Source organism: Cupressus sempervirens, chromosome 7 (assembly GCF_028749045.1).
Source record: "Cupressus sempervirens isolate cs-2001-9-10 chromosome 7, ASM2874904v1, whole genome shotgun sequence".
NCBI lineage: Eukaryota > Viridiplantae > Streptophyta > Pinopsida > Cupressales > Cupressaceae > Cupressus > Cupressus sempervirens.
In genome coordinates this window covers 742,270,605-742,288,090 of record NC_143124.1, presented here as the reverse complement: position 1 = coordinate 742,288,090, position 17,486 = coordinate 742,270,605, and positions in this window count along the sequence as shown.

The following is a 17,486-nucleotide window of genomic DNA, read 5'->3' as shown; positions in this document are numbered from 1 at the left end:
AACATATCAATACCAGATATGGAAGTTCTATGGAGTTCAATTTATCATGATTTATGACCCCTTGTTGAATTTATTGTAGGCAATGGAGAGAAGGGAAAAATTATCTGTTCATGTTCCACATATAGCATATGAGTTGAAAGGGAATGTAGTTGATAAGAAAAGAATAGGGGGATGGAAGGCATCACCTTTCATTATAAGTATAGTAGACTAGCACATTCTGAAATCAAAGCAATGCTTGATTTCAAGTAACATCTAGAGTTTCATTTATTATTATTATTTATTCATTTGTTAAGTGTTAAGCATTATGTTTGAGTAGACTTATGTTAAGTAACATCTATAGTTTCATTTATCATTATTATTTATTCATTTTTTAAGTGTTAAGCATTGTGTTTGAGTAGACTTGACACAAGATTTTTCAAATAAGAGGCTTATAATTTACCGTCGTGTATTATACTTATCTCATCTTTTTGTAGAACATTAAACAAATGACAGTAAGTTTACTCTTTTTGTGTGGATTAATAGCTTGTCACTTCCTCAACAATATAATCTTTATATGGTCTCTCATTTTTCTTTTTGTGTGGATTAACAGTTTAGCACTTCCTTAACAACGTAATCTTTATATGGTCTCTCATTTTTTTGAGTTTTGAATTGTGATTTAATTACTTTGAATATGTGTTGTCAATCTATATAGTTTTAATGGCCCTATCCTCTAAATTTATTTTTACTTAAATTAGATGAAATGATACTAATGTTGAATTCATGTGATACTTTGCAATGAATGAGGTGGCTGAAAGGTTTGCATACTATCCAGTTGTTGTGAACATGTTCTCATATGTGATAACAAAGATGCATGGGAGAATACCAAATGCTGCTAATTTTGTTACAAAATAGATAGGTGCTGCTTTTGTGCTCATACTACCTAGATCCTTCCTTGTTGATGCATATTTGGGATGCTTTAAAACAATTATTATCTTTTCTTGCATTTATGTTGTGGTAAGGAATAATTCAGCTTGCCCAATTATTATTAGTATATATCACAAACTTATGAGCCCCTTATTTGAGGTCTTGTATTCAAGTCTATTTGAACTTAACACATAATAATAATTAATATTATTAAATAATAATTAATCTTGGTTTTGACCTATTTTACAGGAGATGTGCTACTCCTAAATGGATCAATAAGCTCTCTCAGGCCAAAAGAATGAACTGAAAGTGAGTGTGAACCAGCTTCCAAGTCTCAGATTGGGTTTTTATATGTTGCTCTATACATAATTGCACTTGGAACAAGAGTAATCAAGCCTTGCATCTCCTCCTTTTGGAGTAGATTAGTTTGATGAAATGGATGAGGAAAGAAAGGGAAAGTACTCCTTCAATTGGTTCTTCTTTGGCATTAATACTGTGCACTGCTAGGCATAACTATGCTTGTATATGTTCAGGACATAAATGGATGGTTGTGTGGATTTTGGATTCCACCGTAGCCATGTTGGTATCTATAGTTGTTTTTGTGTGTGGAGCTCCTTTCTACAGGTTCAAGTATCCTACTCAAAGTCCTCTCAAAAGATTTGCATAGGTGTTATTTCAATTTGTATCTATAACCAAATGGGGAATGAAGGCTGATGAGAATAATGTTTTATATGAAGTGAATGGTGAAGCATCTTCCATTGAAGGTTTTTGGAAGCTTGATCATACTCATTAGTACACATACATTATGTTTTGATATCATGTTGTTTGAGTTGGTTTTTCTCAAATAGACCATCTTAAATCATATTAATAGGTATGTCTTCTTAAAAAAATGGGATCAATCTATTACAAATCTCCTATTGCCTGGTATCATAACATATAAAATGTTTTGTCAAAAATGGTTTGTTTTCACCTCCACTATAATCACACTAGCATGGATGAAATATTTAGCTATACATTTCAACCCCAATGCCCATCAACTGTACTCTTGCACCCTACTGGGGTACAAGCACTAGTTTGAATTTTCATGCTTGTTGTTAGATCTATAATTGATTGTGGTGTTTACATTATTTATGAGCCATGAAATAGTTGAATCCCTACATCTGTGTATTTAACATTCTATTTCGGGCATTGAAAGCTACGCCTTTTTTTATTTCCTTAGTATAAATCTATTTGTTATGCAACTTATGTTATTGAAACTGGCATAACATTAGAAAATTAATATTTTGTTGACAAGAGCACCATATGAAGCCACTTTCTCTTCTAAACAATTCAATTTAATGGTTTTCAAAAATAATAAGAAGACAAAAGAAAATTTAAATTTTAGGTAATTCAAAATTTTTAAATGCAGAGATTAATGTCTTTCAATTTTTCTAGCCCAAAGGTTAATGAAGGAAAATCAAGATAATGACGCATCTATGCTAAATTCATTAAACATACTCAAAAATAGCTATAACTCGTAATAGCACACTGCAATGACTATTAGCAATAGACTAGGTGAACTAACAAGTAGGATTTTAGCTTGCAAAATTTTGATACAAAAAGAGTTTGCACTCAGGACTTGGTCCCATAGAGTGGATCATCAACTTGATTATTGGTGTGTGGGAAGACTCATGAAACTATATTTTGCAACTAGAAAAATGTACAAAATATTGCCCCTAAAAATAAAATTTCCTATATTATTGGCAAGATGGTTTGAACTCCAGCTCTAGAAAGAGGATAGAGGTTTCATGGAGCCGCTCAAAAACTTGCAACATCTTTTGCACAAATGACATGCTTTGTGTGGTAATGTTTTAGTGTTAGTAAATTTGAATAGAAATTTAGTATTTTGTGTTATTGTAACCAAATATCTGATGTTCCATGAAGCCTATTAACCTATACATGGTTTTGAGTACCCTTGTACTATAACTACAAAAAAAGATCAAGTGAGTAACCTCTGTGGAAACTGCCATCAAAGAGTTGCATGGTGCAGGAGAAACCCTAGATGATTTCTAGTGAAAACTAAACCTATAATATGAAAATAACCTTATAAAACTAAACTACCATTTCTTGTGGTGGGAGATTTTATGTAGCTATTGAAGACAATGAATTGAAAATTTGCAGCATCCACTTCTGAAAAAAAAAATTCCAAAAGGTGGGGAGTTGTGGAGAAATGACAAATAGATCAAGTTTGACTTTTATTGCTATTATTCAATATATCTAGAGGTGGTCTTTTGTGGAGATTAAAGAAATGATGTTTGTGAAGAAAAATATCAAATCTACCCTCGATGTGGCTACTAGGTAAACTCTGGTCCATAAAAAATTCAGACTTTGTCAGTTTTAGTGGTTTGAAAAAAATTGATGTCTACATAAGCATACATAAGTGAGTATATTTTTAATGTAGGATATTATTATTCAGCTCATTTTATTGGCATGAACATCTTGGCATTCTTACTTTTATATGTATATTCAATTACAATTGTTTGTGAGCATAGTGATTAAAGTTTTCTACTGCCTTTTATAGGGTGCTGGAAAATCAGCAATATTGAACAGTCTAATTGGACACCTTTTACTGGTACACATTATATCTCTTCCTTTTTTATAATTACTTCGAGCTGAGTGTAATGCCAAATATAAATGTTCTTAGGATTAGGTGTTCCCCCAATTTGGTGAATTTATATGGCCTTACTACATTTCATTTGTCTATATGTGGTAGCCAATAGGGTAAAATGGAGCAACTCGTGCACCTATTATTATTGATTTTCTACAACATAGTAGTATAAGAATTTGGGTTATATTCCTCCAAATTGAGAACAAGACTCAGCTAGTTTCTACTAGTGAGTAGTTTTTCCTCATTATATAGTTGAATATATTTTCTTTGAGTTGAATATATTTTCTTTGATTTGTAAAAAATATTATCAACATATATGCTATCTTTGATACAAAATACCTATGGCAATGACCTCTTAGAATTAAATACAAAAATATGTTATGGATACCTCTATTCCAATTGTGTGCTAATGCACATTTCTCCTATGCTGGTTCTATTGTCTCTACTTTCCTATGCCCTTACCCTATAATTTTATGGGCCCTTGCCCCCCTAAATAGATTATTGCTGCCCATTTGCAAATTGATGGGCTGAAGCACAAGGGTAGTCTAGCTGCTATACCTATTGTTTCAACTCTTCATTTATGTCATCACTTATCACTCAACATCCTACATATTCGTAGTGACCTACCTAAAATAGTCACCCTTTTTTTCCCTCTGCATGCATAAAGCATCTTCTAGTAGTGATAGTATTCTTCCCTACCTCTATAATTCTATACAGGCTACCTTCATGCTCTATTGATCTAATATAAGATATGTGAATGGCTTGTAAGAACTCCTATAAAATTTTAGGGCTTGTTGTTGAGCTTGTGCTTATAGCTTCCCATTCCTCGGGCTACTTGTGGTAGTTAGAGTGGGTAATTTTTGCGTGTCTATACCTGATGGGATCCACATGCTCTTGGTTGGTGATCAAGAAGCTTTCATGCATGAAGAGGTCACTTGTAGACATATACCATTCCCAAGTTGGATATTGATCCTTAATAGGTGTTTATGTAGCCCAAAAAAGCTTTATTTGTTCACCCTAAATGCATGCAGAGGTAGCCTTATAGTGTCTATTCTCTTCCCCAATACCGCTCTCTCTAATTTTATATTTGGTCATATCTACTTCTATTGCTAGGGTTAGGGTCAAACTCTTTTTTGAGGGATCTTAGCTAGTCATCCATTATAGTGATTACGTCTTTCTCTTGTGAAACTATGAGCTCTATTTGAGGTGCTTTCCCCAACTAGAATTACAAGAGTTTGTGATTCTGCAAGTTGTGTTTGGTCTAAATTGATCATCTATTCCCTAATAGGTCCTAGGTGCCCCCTTTCTATAATTGTGTATGGGAATAGTTGTTCCAAATTTCTCCTTAGTCTTTGGCCCCTATTTTTCCTTGTTGCTATTAGATCCTAGTGTATCCCTTTCCACACCCTACCCCTATAGAAAGTTGAGTCCTTGACTCAATGCCAACTTGAGCACTTGGTGTTGTGACAATAGTACATAAAGGAGTAATGTTGAGTGTGATAGGGTTGTCTTGTGCACTTGTGATGGTTTCTTGGCAAGACTATAGAATAATAGGGATCCATTCCATAACCTAGAAAGGAAAAGGCAGTGGATCTCCTAGTAGACTCTGGTGATTGAGTAGATTTTGTAGTTGTTGATGATTTGATTGACTTAATCGACACCTCTTCATTGCAGGTTCTTTCTTCATTCTGACCTTGCTTGCTCCTTTCCTATCCCATCTATTCTATTTTGGCAGAAAGCCATTGGTTACATACATAATTTCTACAAAAGACACTGCAAAGAGAGCTACTACCTTTACTTTTGTCCATGCTCCATTGATGCTAGGAGGTTTCGGTCCCAATTTAGAAATGTAACTACAACCTTTGCCTTTGATATAGTACCAATCTTACTTTCTATGTGTTCGTAGTTCCCAAGGAACAAGTTACTAATACACTCCTTACCTAGTGGCTAGTGGCCCTTATAAATAGTAGGGCTTTGTCTGGCTCATAGCTCTATCTAGGGCTGCCCTTTAGAATAGTAAGGGTAACTAGCTTTACTGGGGCTTGTTTTGCTACTGGTGGATATAGAAAAATAGAGATCTATATCTTTGGATGAGAGATATTGGCCCCTACTTATCTTTAGGCAACTAGAACTGGTTCAATGGTCATTGTTGCAAAATCAATGGCTGGATCTGTTACTTAATCTTATTCTACTTCATTGCTTAATCAGATTGATTGGCCATGGATATATAGGGAAAAATCATATGCTGGAAGCTTTGCTGCATGTGTGGAAATGATTCTGTTGTCTCTATTTGGCTATGCCCTTACCCTTTCTCTTGTCCCTATCTCTGGTTGAATGTGTAGCCTAAAATTAATTTTTTTTCTTCTAGTATATGTTGCTTAAGTATATAAGTTATTTGAAACCAATTATGAAAATGAAGTGGATTTTAAAACTCTATTGTAGTCTTGTTTCCTTTGTTGTTATAGATCTCAACATTACTGGTTTCCAATCACATTGATTCCAACTCTGTAAAATTTCCCCTAGTAGTAATCTATCTAACTACAAATAGATCTAACATTTTCATAGACTCAATCCAGTAAGAAAAGCACATGACATTAATCTACAACATTAGCATATAAATAATTCCAACTTCAACCATATAAATAATTTCAACTTCAACTGTATGCTTGCTAATTAAGGCTTACAAAAGTAGGCCTAGACAAATAGAATACAATGTTACACCAAATTTATTTTTTCTTTTTTCTTATGAAATAGAGAGACAATGTTCTACCATGATTAGAAGCATGGTTATTAGTTAATAGGTATATTTCTAATTTCTTTGCTAATTCTGTAAATGCTCTAGAATGGATTTACGCATTGTTGTCTAAAATGCTCTAGGATGCTCTGGATGATGCTTTAAAGATTGTCAAAGAGATGCCTTTCCCATATGTCATCTCATGGAGTGTTATGGTTGTAGGATATGCAAAAAATGGTTTATTTAAAAATTCCATCAAGGTGTTTAAGGAAATGAGATTGATAGGTTTAAATCTAAACTCTACAACTATTGCCAACATCCTCCCAGCCTGTGCCAAAGTTAGATATTTGAAACTTGGCATGGGCATCCACCAAAACCTTTTCTTTTTTATTAGCATGTACCTATGCAGGCTTAGTGGAAGATGGACAAAAATAATTCAATGTCATGAATGAGTCTCACTACATTATTCTAACCATTGATCATTATGTGTGCATGATTGATTTTTTGGGTTGTGCTGGCTATCTTGAGGAAACTCTTAACTTTATCATCAAAATGCCAATTAGACCTAAGATGGTTATGTGAACATGTTTTCTTGATTCCTATAGACCTTATAATAATATAAAGTTAGGAGTATTTACATCAAACCTTCTCTTTGAGTTGTACCCTAATAATACTAGAACTTATGGACTTCTATCAAATATCTATTCAAAATTTGATAGGTGGGGTGATGCACAAATGGTGAGGAGATTGATGGAAGGTAGATAAATAAAAAATATACTTGGATGTAGTTGGATTAAAGGCCACAAGACAACAAATATTTTCTATGCAGGAGACATATCACACCATAGATATAGGAGATCTATAAACAGTTGGAGAATTTGTCCTAGGAGATGAAGGTAGCAGGGTATTTTCCACATTTGACACATGTATTGAATGATGTGGAGGAGGAGGAAAAAAAAACTCTTCATCTACTACCATAGCGAGAAGTTGGAAATTGCATTTCCCCTAGAGAAACTATTAGGATCACCAATAATCTTCAAGTATGTGTTGAGTGCCCCAATGCGACCAAGTTTATCTCCAACATTATTGCTAGAGAAATTGTTGATAGAGATGTAAATAGGTTTCATTATTTTAAACAAGGAAAGTATTATTGTGGAGATTATTTTTGAACACAACAAAACTATAATGTAAACAATGAGACTTGCATCATATCAAGTTTCAAGTGATATAGAAGTGATTGGTTATTATTTTAAGTTTTTAAAACATGAGTTTTCCTCTATTTATAGATGTAGAACATGTTCTTAAATTGGTAAACTCGGATGCCCATGATGACATGTAAATCATTGACTACATATACTGATATTGTATATCTATTCAAATCCTCTTTTAGAATTGGCATGAAGTGATGCAGAGGATTTAGGGGTCAAGATGATTTAAAGGAATGTTCTTGCAAAATGGTTTAATATCCTTGTCTCCTCAAGTGTTCCTAAAGACACCTTAAGGCTACAAAAGGGTAAATTAATATCCAACACTTGTCAATGTCTCCCAATGGTTCCAAACACCTATTCTCAAATATTGTGATAAGAAACAACTGATTACAAAGCTTTAGCCAACCACTATGCACTCAAACCCTTCTATGCACTCTATTCAACCCACTAGCCCAATTAGGCCTATTGGGACTGTTTTGTCCATTTTCTCTAAAAAAAAATTGAAAAAATCCCCAAAATAAATTACATTTTGAGACACCCATTTCAGATTATAACAACATATCAAAAACTTAGATATAGTTGTTTTGGAAAAAACTTCTTGTTTTGGCACAAAGGATTATTTTTACATGCAAATTACCCCACTTTTACAAAGGAAGTATGAGAAATACTTATCCACACACCTTTTAGCTTTCAAAAATATTTTAATATGACCCCAATAAATGTATTATCAAGTTATTTTGATGACATGAAATTGTTTAATGCAAAAACTCCAAAACCCTCACCAAATCATGCTTAAAACTAGGGCCTTCTTGTTCAAACCCCAAAACTCACTTCCAAACCTTTCCTCTTCATATTCACCATTAATTTACCATCCTCTAACACTATTTCACATAAAAATGCTACCTCCTTAAGGTAGATCTTCTGCTGCTACACACTAGCCATCAATTTTCACTCATTTTCTCTGTCAAACCATGGTGTACACCTACAACTTCACATATCCTACATTTTAATTGGATTAGGAATGTATGGTAAAAGTTATATAGATCCTCTCCTATGAGTAATAGTATCTTACATCCATAGAAGGGCTCCAAATTGCATTTTGGGCCTCCCAAGTCACTATAGAACTTATAAAGTCTAATTACAGTTAGCACTACAGTAAAGTTTGATCAAGAAATTTAATCACAAAATTCAAATCTACTAATATCACTATTCAAATATTGCCTAAACCTTCAAACATCAAGATCAAATGAATCCAATCACAAGACTTTCAACAATATGAAAGAGATTTGTAAGAAAATGATTGTTGTATTTCCCAGTTCTGATCTATCCATACAGAGGTTGTAATAATCATCATCTACATTGAAAAATGACTTTAGAGACTATATAAGCCTTCCCCAACCAACTCCAACCAATATCCAATCAAAGGAATGATTAAAATTCTAAAACAACTCATAATTCCCCTTTCCCTCCAAACTGTAACTAACTGTTAGAGTTTGAAAATTTGAAATTAAAACTTTATTTAAATTGACTCCCAAATACTCCTAGAACCCTAAACAACTAGCTTTGTATCCTTTTAAGGATTTATTACATTTTTTGTGCCTCATAAATCTTATTTTCCATTACATTGAATATTTAGGACCTATGGCCCTTCTAGGACCACTAGGACCAATACACTGAAATCCTTTATTTACTTCATGAAAGGCCATTATAGGCTTTAGGACTTCATAATTATCTTGTGTGTCTTTGAAACACCTTCAAGCCCTCTTGGTAAGTCTAAACTTTTATTTTCCCTCCAAGATGCTCTTGCATCAATAAGGGTCATGAAATTGAATTATTTATGGAAACATGCAATCTCTGGGTCAAAAAGCTGGGGGAAGAGGCAGATAATGGGAAAAACTAAAGTAGAGGAGCCCTTGAAGGGATTGGGAAAGATACTTGACCAACATATGCTTGTCAATTCAATTAAATGTAAGAAAAAGACTTACAATCAATTTCATGCTTGGAGTTCTTTATTTTAACCTCTGTCATTTTGTTTGACCCTTCATTGACACTGTCCTTATTTTTTTTTTTAGGATATCAACTTCTTGGGTAGCATGTACCCTACATTTGTTTCTCTTCCCAATTTGTGGTAAAGAAATAGAAGATTATGGTGCTACAATAAATGACTATGACAAAGAAATTTACAACCGTTTGTATGAAATTGGATGTATCAGTTTGAAAAAAATTTGTCACTTACTCAAAATGGGCTACCTTTGGGGTGAGGCTACATTGAAAACAAAAAAGTAATGCACTAGAGACTTTAGGGATAATTTTTTGATAGATCCAAAGGTTTGTGCTGAAAAAATCTTATAATTTCCATTTAACATAATTGCTTGGGATGAACCCTTAAATCTATCAAAATTCATAAAAAGGAGAAAAACTTATACTTTCCATTTAACATAATTGCTTGGGATGGACCCTTAAATCCATCCAAATTCATAAAAAAGAGCTTCAAGAGTATAACTCTTGTAAGTTATGTTGTAGATTGGTAAATAAGTTTGTGCTTAGAAATATAATCTCCTATTGAATCCTAGAGGATACATGCACTTCTATGTTATTTTTTCTAGGCACATTTGATCTTTCCTTGAAAAGGAGTTGCTTTTATTAGGTTCTTAGTTTAAATATGGCATGTGGCTATGCATGAAGAAATACCCATGTGATGCTAGATTGTGTTGAGTTTCTTTCGGCTCCTGAATTTAAAATTTGTTTCTCATGGTATATTGTCATTCATTTGATAGAATACCCTACTCTCAAGGTCATTTCCTACTAGAGTCAATGCTGTAAATTCCTTATTTCAGTATATGGTTAAGACTGAGCTAGATAAGATAAGTTAAAGCAATGGTTAATGCCATTATTAAATGTTATGACCCTACATTGATTTATTCATAAATTATGCTTTTTATTTAAAGGAAAAATATAATTGGTTTTTTATATAAATTTTAATGATGGTTTATTTAAGTCTTGCTTCTACTTATTGTAGATTTTGGTAACTACTAGAATGCTAAACAATGCTAGAGTGGTTGGTCAGTCCAACGGGGAGACAACTCCAAATGGTCTAACATCAGTAACACCATGCTTTGTAGATGGATTGTAAAGGTTGAAAATAACCCTTCTATATTTTCTAGTTGTATTAATGAAGTGTTAAAATTTGATGTATGCAATGATTTATAATGGAAAATATATAGCCAAGTAGTAGTTCTCAAAATTTTTATGTTTAATCTTGGTAGACAACATTAGGTTTTGTTAAAAGGGTGTTCAAATTGGTATTTATTCTAGTTATAGGTAGTGTTGAGAATGATGATCAAGGAGTAGTAGATAATGGAAGGATAAATATAACTTAAATGCAAATTGATGAGGAGTTTCAAGGATTTTCAAGATCTTAACGTACATACATTTAATAGAATGAAGTTGTAGTTGATATGACAATAAAAGGGTATAGCACATTATTAATATTCACCGTGATGACATTATAAAGATTAGGAACACTAGGAGTGACATTGAATTCCCTCAGTCAAGTATTATAGGAAGGGCACAATAAGGATTTACAACTGAAACAACTAGAATTAAGTAGGAGATTGGACAACTATTACTAACCATTCGTGTACATGCTTTTATTTAATCCTTGAATTATCTTGTTGAATTTTTACTTGTATTTTGGGTTTCCCAATATTAAAAATGTGCAAGATATATAATCCTACAAGATTTCATGTCATATATAATTTTATTTTAATCATGTATATATTTGTGTATGATTATTCTTTAAAGGGTGCTAGCTCAATGGAAGAGCATCTTCTTTGCAAGCAAAAGGATGGTGGTTTGATTCCATCGTGCCCTATTATGATCATATATACTACTAAATAAGTGATCAAATACACTACTAAACATGTTATTAAATATACCACTAAATATGTGATTAAATCAATAATCAAATATACAACTAAATACACTACCAAATATGTGAGTAAATATACTTAATATGTGATTAAATATGCCACTAAATATACCACTAAATATGTGACTAAATCAAATATCAAATATACGACTAAATATGTGATTAAATATGCCACTAAATATACCTCTAAATATGTGACTAAATCAAATATCAAACATATGACTAAATATGTGATTAAATATACTAATAAATATCACTCTAAATATGTGACTAAATTGATGATCAAATTTAGTGATCAAATAAGTGACTAAAATTGTTTAGTAGTAAATTTAGTAGTGTTATAAATGACTTGATATTAACTACTATTAGTCACCTAACTGATTTTAGTCACATATATACAAAATTTAGTGGTTATTTTAGTCACATATTGTTGTTTTTGTACTAGTGATTGTGGAAGAAGTTGAAGACAGATTTGAAGATTAGTTGATCACATTATCCACAGACTGATGGACAAATAGAAGCTATGAATTGTAGTTTGGGAAACTTGCTGAGATGCTTGGTTGGAGATAAACCAAAAGGACGGGATATGATTTTACCATAGGCAAAATTTGCATATAATAATTCTATCAATAGGAGTACTGGTAAATCACAATTCTAGATTGTATATGGGAGTAGTCCTAGAAATGTTTCTAAATTAACGAAGTTGGATAAGGAAGAGATAGGTAGTGCTTAAGCAGAAGATTTTGCTGAACATTTGAAGAACATCCATGAGGAGTTGAGGAAGCATATCATAAAGATGAATACATAGTATAAGGCTAAGAAAGATGCAAAAAGGAGATTAGGGGAATTTTAGATTAGAGATGAAGTCATGGTTCATTTGAGAAAGGAGCATTTTCGAGTGGGTAAATCTAATAAGTTGAAGATGAAGAAGTTTGGACCATGGAAGATAGTGAAGAGGCATGATTCTGGAAATGTGTATGAAGTGGAGTTGCCTGCTGAATTGAATATTTCACTAGTATTTAATATTTAGGATTTGATAGAGTTTTATGAAGGAGGTGATGGAGATGAAGTTGTAGAAGCACAGCGAAGCATTCCATTAGCTAGTTTGGCTACCAAGGAGATTAAGGAGATACTAGACAATCATATTAGAAAAAGTACAAGAAACAAAAATTATGAGGAATATCTAGTCAAATGGAAAGGTTGACCAATTGAGGATTCATAATGGCTAGCAAAGGAGGAGGTCAACCATCTTGGTTTTCCTCTACAAACTTGAGACATGACAGGGTCACTTCTCAAATTACCCCAGGTGTCTAATGCAGGAGCATCCTAGGTGTAAGGGCAATCTTGCATCACCCAAAAAAAATTTAATTTTAGCCTTTCATATTTTAATAAAGACTAGTAGATAGGTTGGCTACTATTTATGGGAATTTACTATTTTTAGTAAGTTTTTCATATGAGCTCAAAATGTTCTCATTTTCTGCTAGAAAGTTCATTTTAGAGTTCCAAGCCTACCATAAAAATCTCATTTCTCTAGCTTAAGTATCAGAGATGTTATTGCATATTTTTGGTGGGAACATTTGCTAAAAAATCTCCAGGCTCATCGTTGGAGGCCTTAGAGTGCCCAGATGAGGTCTAAATACTTGATAGAAGGGTGCTAGTGCCATTCTAAGCCTATAGATCAAGAGCTGGTATTTTTAAAAAGTGGTTATAATAGCCAATCAGAGCAATGGTTCATGAGTTATGGCCTTCGAAAGTTGGGCTACTAAAATTCCTATAATAATTTGTCAAAGATGTATTTGGTCGACTCTATGTGTATTGTTAGGGTCTATTTTCCCTAGGTATTAAGTTTAAGCATCTAGAACCTTCTCGGGTGGCATAAAACTACCTATTTAAGAAAGGCCCGAAGATTGTCTAGGACACCTCTGGGTGATAGTTTGTAGCACTATCTTGTAGATTATTGTAATTAAGGTGCCCATTTGGGTTAGCATATTGTAATTGAGAATTATATAATTTCTCATTTATAGCAATAATAAGAAGTTAATATTTTGTTCTCACATTTGTTATTGTTTTTTATTTCTGTTATGAGTTTATGGTATTAAGGGGAGTCCCCTGCATCATGTTAATTCCCAACAATTGGTATCAAATCTTAGTTCTCATCAAGAGAAGCCTTACAGCTTGGAGAAAAGATCTTGAGATGGAAGTCTACAAGTTGGGAAAAACCATTGAGAATCAGGAGACTAAGATACACCTCCTACTACAACAATTGGATGAAGCCAAAAATGCATTGAGGAGTTCACTAAAGAGAATTAAAGAGATTTCCTTACCTAACAATGACACTCAATACAAGGAGATTGACACCACAAAGTTATTTGTAGATGGTAACTCATGTGAGTGTGATGTAGAAATTGTAGATCTCATGGACAAGAACAGAGCACAAGCTAAAGAGATTAGAAATCTCAAGTTGGAACAAGTATCACAAGCAATACTACTAGGTGAAGTAACTAAACAAAAGAAGAAAGCCATTAAAGATAAGGGTATGATTGAAGAAGACAAAAGAATTTTTTCAAACCAATTGGAAGAAAAGTCAGCAAATTTATCTAGGATCTCAAACATGCAATTGGATACCTTAAGCCAAATGATGAATGTCCATCATGAGTTGAATGTCAAGGACATTGAAATAACTACATTAAAGTTGCAAAATGATCAATTACAGAATGACCTAGAAAGATAGAAGTAATTTGTTGAAAGCTTCAACAAACCAAATGAAGCCATCAAGTACTTTGAGAAATTACTGAAATCCCCTAGATCTAGTAAAGAAACATTAGGTTTGGGCTATACAAGCACTGAGGAATGAGAGTCATCCAAGATTGATGAACAAAGGAATGACAAAAGTAAGAACTCCAAACCCACTTGTCATTTTTGTGGTAAGAAAGGACATACAACTAATGTTTGTAGGAACAAGAATGGTAGTTAGAATTCTAAGCCAAAGAATATGATACAATGTTACAAGTTCAACAAACAAGGTCATCAAGCACATGAATGCAGAACAAGGACAATGCATTTACCAAGATTTGAATGATGTCGCTACAATTGTCAAAAGTATGGACATAAAGCCTTTGAATGTAGATCCAAGCCTACACGGTCATCAAACAAGGGAAGAACCCTTAAAAAATTCCTATAATTGGGATTAAAACACAAGACACAGTTGTCATTTCTATCAAGAGTATGGACACATTCAAGAAAAATTTTAGAAGAACACATTTCAGTAGAAGCTATAGTAGATGGTTGAGCCAAACTACATGCTTTAGTTGTTTAAAGACTAGTCAGATTAGCAAGCACTACCCAAAAAGGAAAAAGGCACCTAACTTTAACTCAAACAAAGGAAAATCTAAGGTAGATATTGAGCATATTAGAGGAGAGATGAATAAGGCACGGAAGAAGAAAGATGGAAGCAACACATCAAATGAAGGGGTCATTTCACCTAAAAGGTCAAGTGGTCATACATCATCAAACTAAGCAAGAAGGTATGTGGGACTAATATTTAAATACTTTATCATACATTAGTTCCTAGAATGATTTAGCACTAAAAAGGGTAGATAAGGATGAATAAAGATGTAAGGTTAAATCTTCAACATTTTCATACTGCTACCGAGTAAGGAAAGTTTCCCTCAGATGCTGAGTAAAATCCTAGTGTATGCCAAGTTCTCTGCCAAAGTTAGTAGAAGCTAAGTTGGTAGTGGTTTTCAAGTAAAAATAAATTCTTATAAAAGCCAAGTAAGGGAAACTCCAGTGCATGTCAAGTGTTGAAAAATCAATGGAGGCTGAGTAAAGCTGAATTGTATAAGGAGACGAGTGAATAGTTGCACATGCACTAAGCATTAAATGCTATGAAATAAAGGGTATAAGGTAGAATTTTTTATCATTTCTCATCATTGTAAACATAAAGCAAGAGCAAGAAGAGCATAGAAATGACTTCCAAGTAGAGATTGATTCTTTTGCACAGATTCCAACAAATATTTAGCATTGTTTTGATGATCTAAGGTATTTACTTAAGTGTCAAGCTACACAGTTATGCAATTTCTATATTTTGAAACCCTAGTTTTTGGATATGGCATCTAGCTCTAGGAACCCTAAGGATAAGGAACTATTTGAGGTTCAATTGGTCATCGATGAAGTAAAACAACTAGATTTCAGACCAATCCCTAAAGTAGCTTACAAAATGACCCTGCCAGAGCTTTGTCTATTATCCCACCTAAGGTTGTTATGGTGTAAGATGTCAGATAATGTTACAATTACAAAGTTGGAGAAATAGGTGACATGGATATTCATGAAGCCTATGAAAGACTTTGTGAAAATGAGGATTTAAAGGAGGAATTTTAGATTATTGAGAGAAAAGGCTTAACCTATGCCCTAGATTTCCCCACAATTTCCAAAACTGAATGGATAAAGATAGTGTTGAGCAGAATTCATGATCGATGTTTATGGTTGGAGGGTGGACCCATAAGGTTGTCAAAGAGAATCATACATAGGTTACTAGGGTACCCAATCCTAAAATGGCCAAAGACTTTGAGGAGTAATTCAAAGGAAGCCATAGAGAAGAACATTGGGGCTAAGTGGAATAAAAGGGTCATGACAATAGATACAATCAGAGATCCACTTGTAGAATTTTTTGTTAGGGTTATATCCCATAAATTCTACCATTCAAGCTGACTAAATAGTGCCCCCATGCATTGTAGTTGATGTAGGATATAAACTTCTAAAGAAAGATCATACATATTATCTAATAGAGCTATAACTGCAACAGATTATGAAAAATTTAGGAGCAATAAGGAGATCCAGTAGTGCTTAGTGTAAGTTTGGATCAATTTTGATATGTATATTTTTCTATGTTCAAAATTTATTCCCCTCTTTTGGTAAAATAAGTTGAAAAAAAAATAGGTCTATAGAAATATAGGTCAATGAGTATGTAGAGCAGATGTGATCCAATTGTGAAACCTTAATGACAAGCTATTTTGAAGACTTTAAGAAGTCTATGAAACAAAGGCTCAGAATAACAATCTCTCTAGTGGATCAACATATAAATGATATTTGATTCTTAGTTGATATTTATGATATATGCATCCAAGTAGTAGTACCAAGGGTAAGATGGCTAAGGCAACTTGGTTATGAAATTAATATTGATGAGGCATCAACAGCAATCACAAAATTTCTTTTAGAAGACATTGATAAAAGTAAAAAACCCTTTGACACTTTTGAAATTGTGAAATCTAAGGTAGAGATGGAGTTTAAGATTGCTTCAACCTTAAAGAAGAAGGATAAATAGGTCAAGAAACTAAAGGCCAAATTTGGTGAAGGGATTGTCGAAGTAGAAGAAGAAAAAGATGAAGAAGAAGAAGAAGAAAAATAATAATAGGGCCAAGGGTCACTTGCCTTAACACAAGGCATGGGTGAAGATGTCAAAGAGGAAGAAGGTTCTGAGGAGGAGGAATAAGCCTAGGAAGCACCTACCAAGATACAATAAAATAAAATAAAAGCTCAAAAATAGCCTATAGCTCAGCCCAAAGGCAAGAAGATAGCCAAGTCAAGCCCAACAAAACATACTATAAGGGTAAGTACAAGAGCTACAACAAAGGAGGATAAGGAGCAGGAAAAGAAGAAGGCTACTAAGTAGGAAGTTCTAGCTAAGAAGAAGCTGAGAAGAAAGTATGTTGTACCTCCTAAATCAGATGAGGAAAGGACTGAATTTGATGACAATGGCCAATTTAGAGTGATAAGTCACACCACCAAGTCTGATCTAGAAAATAGATGTGATAACATTAGAGATAATGCAAACTTTTCTGGCTTAAAAAGCATTTATTTTAATAAATTGAATAGAGAAGAACATAACATAGTTGAAGAATCAATCTACACTATAATGGCCAAGTTCAAGAACACTCCACTTGAACTTGACAATTCAATGCCTAAGGAGTTATATTCTATTGTAGAAGATAAATGGCATTATTTCCTTAATATGGAGAAAGAAATAAGAGACTCAACATTGGCTTGATTAATGCATTATCTCAA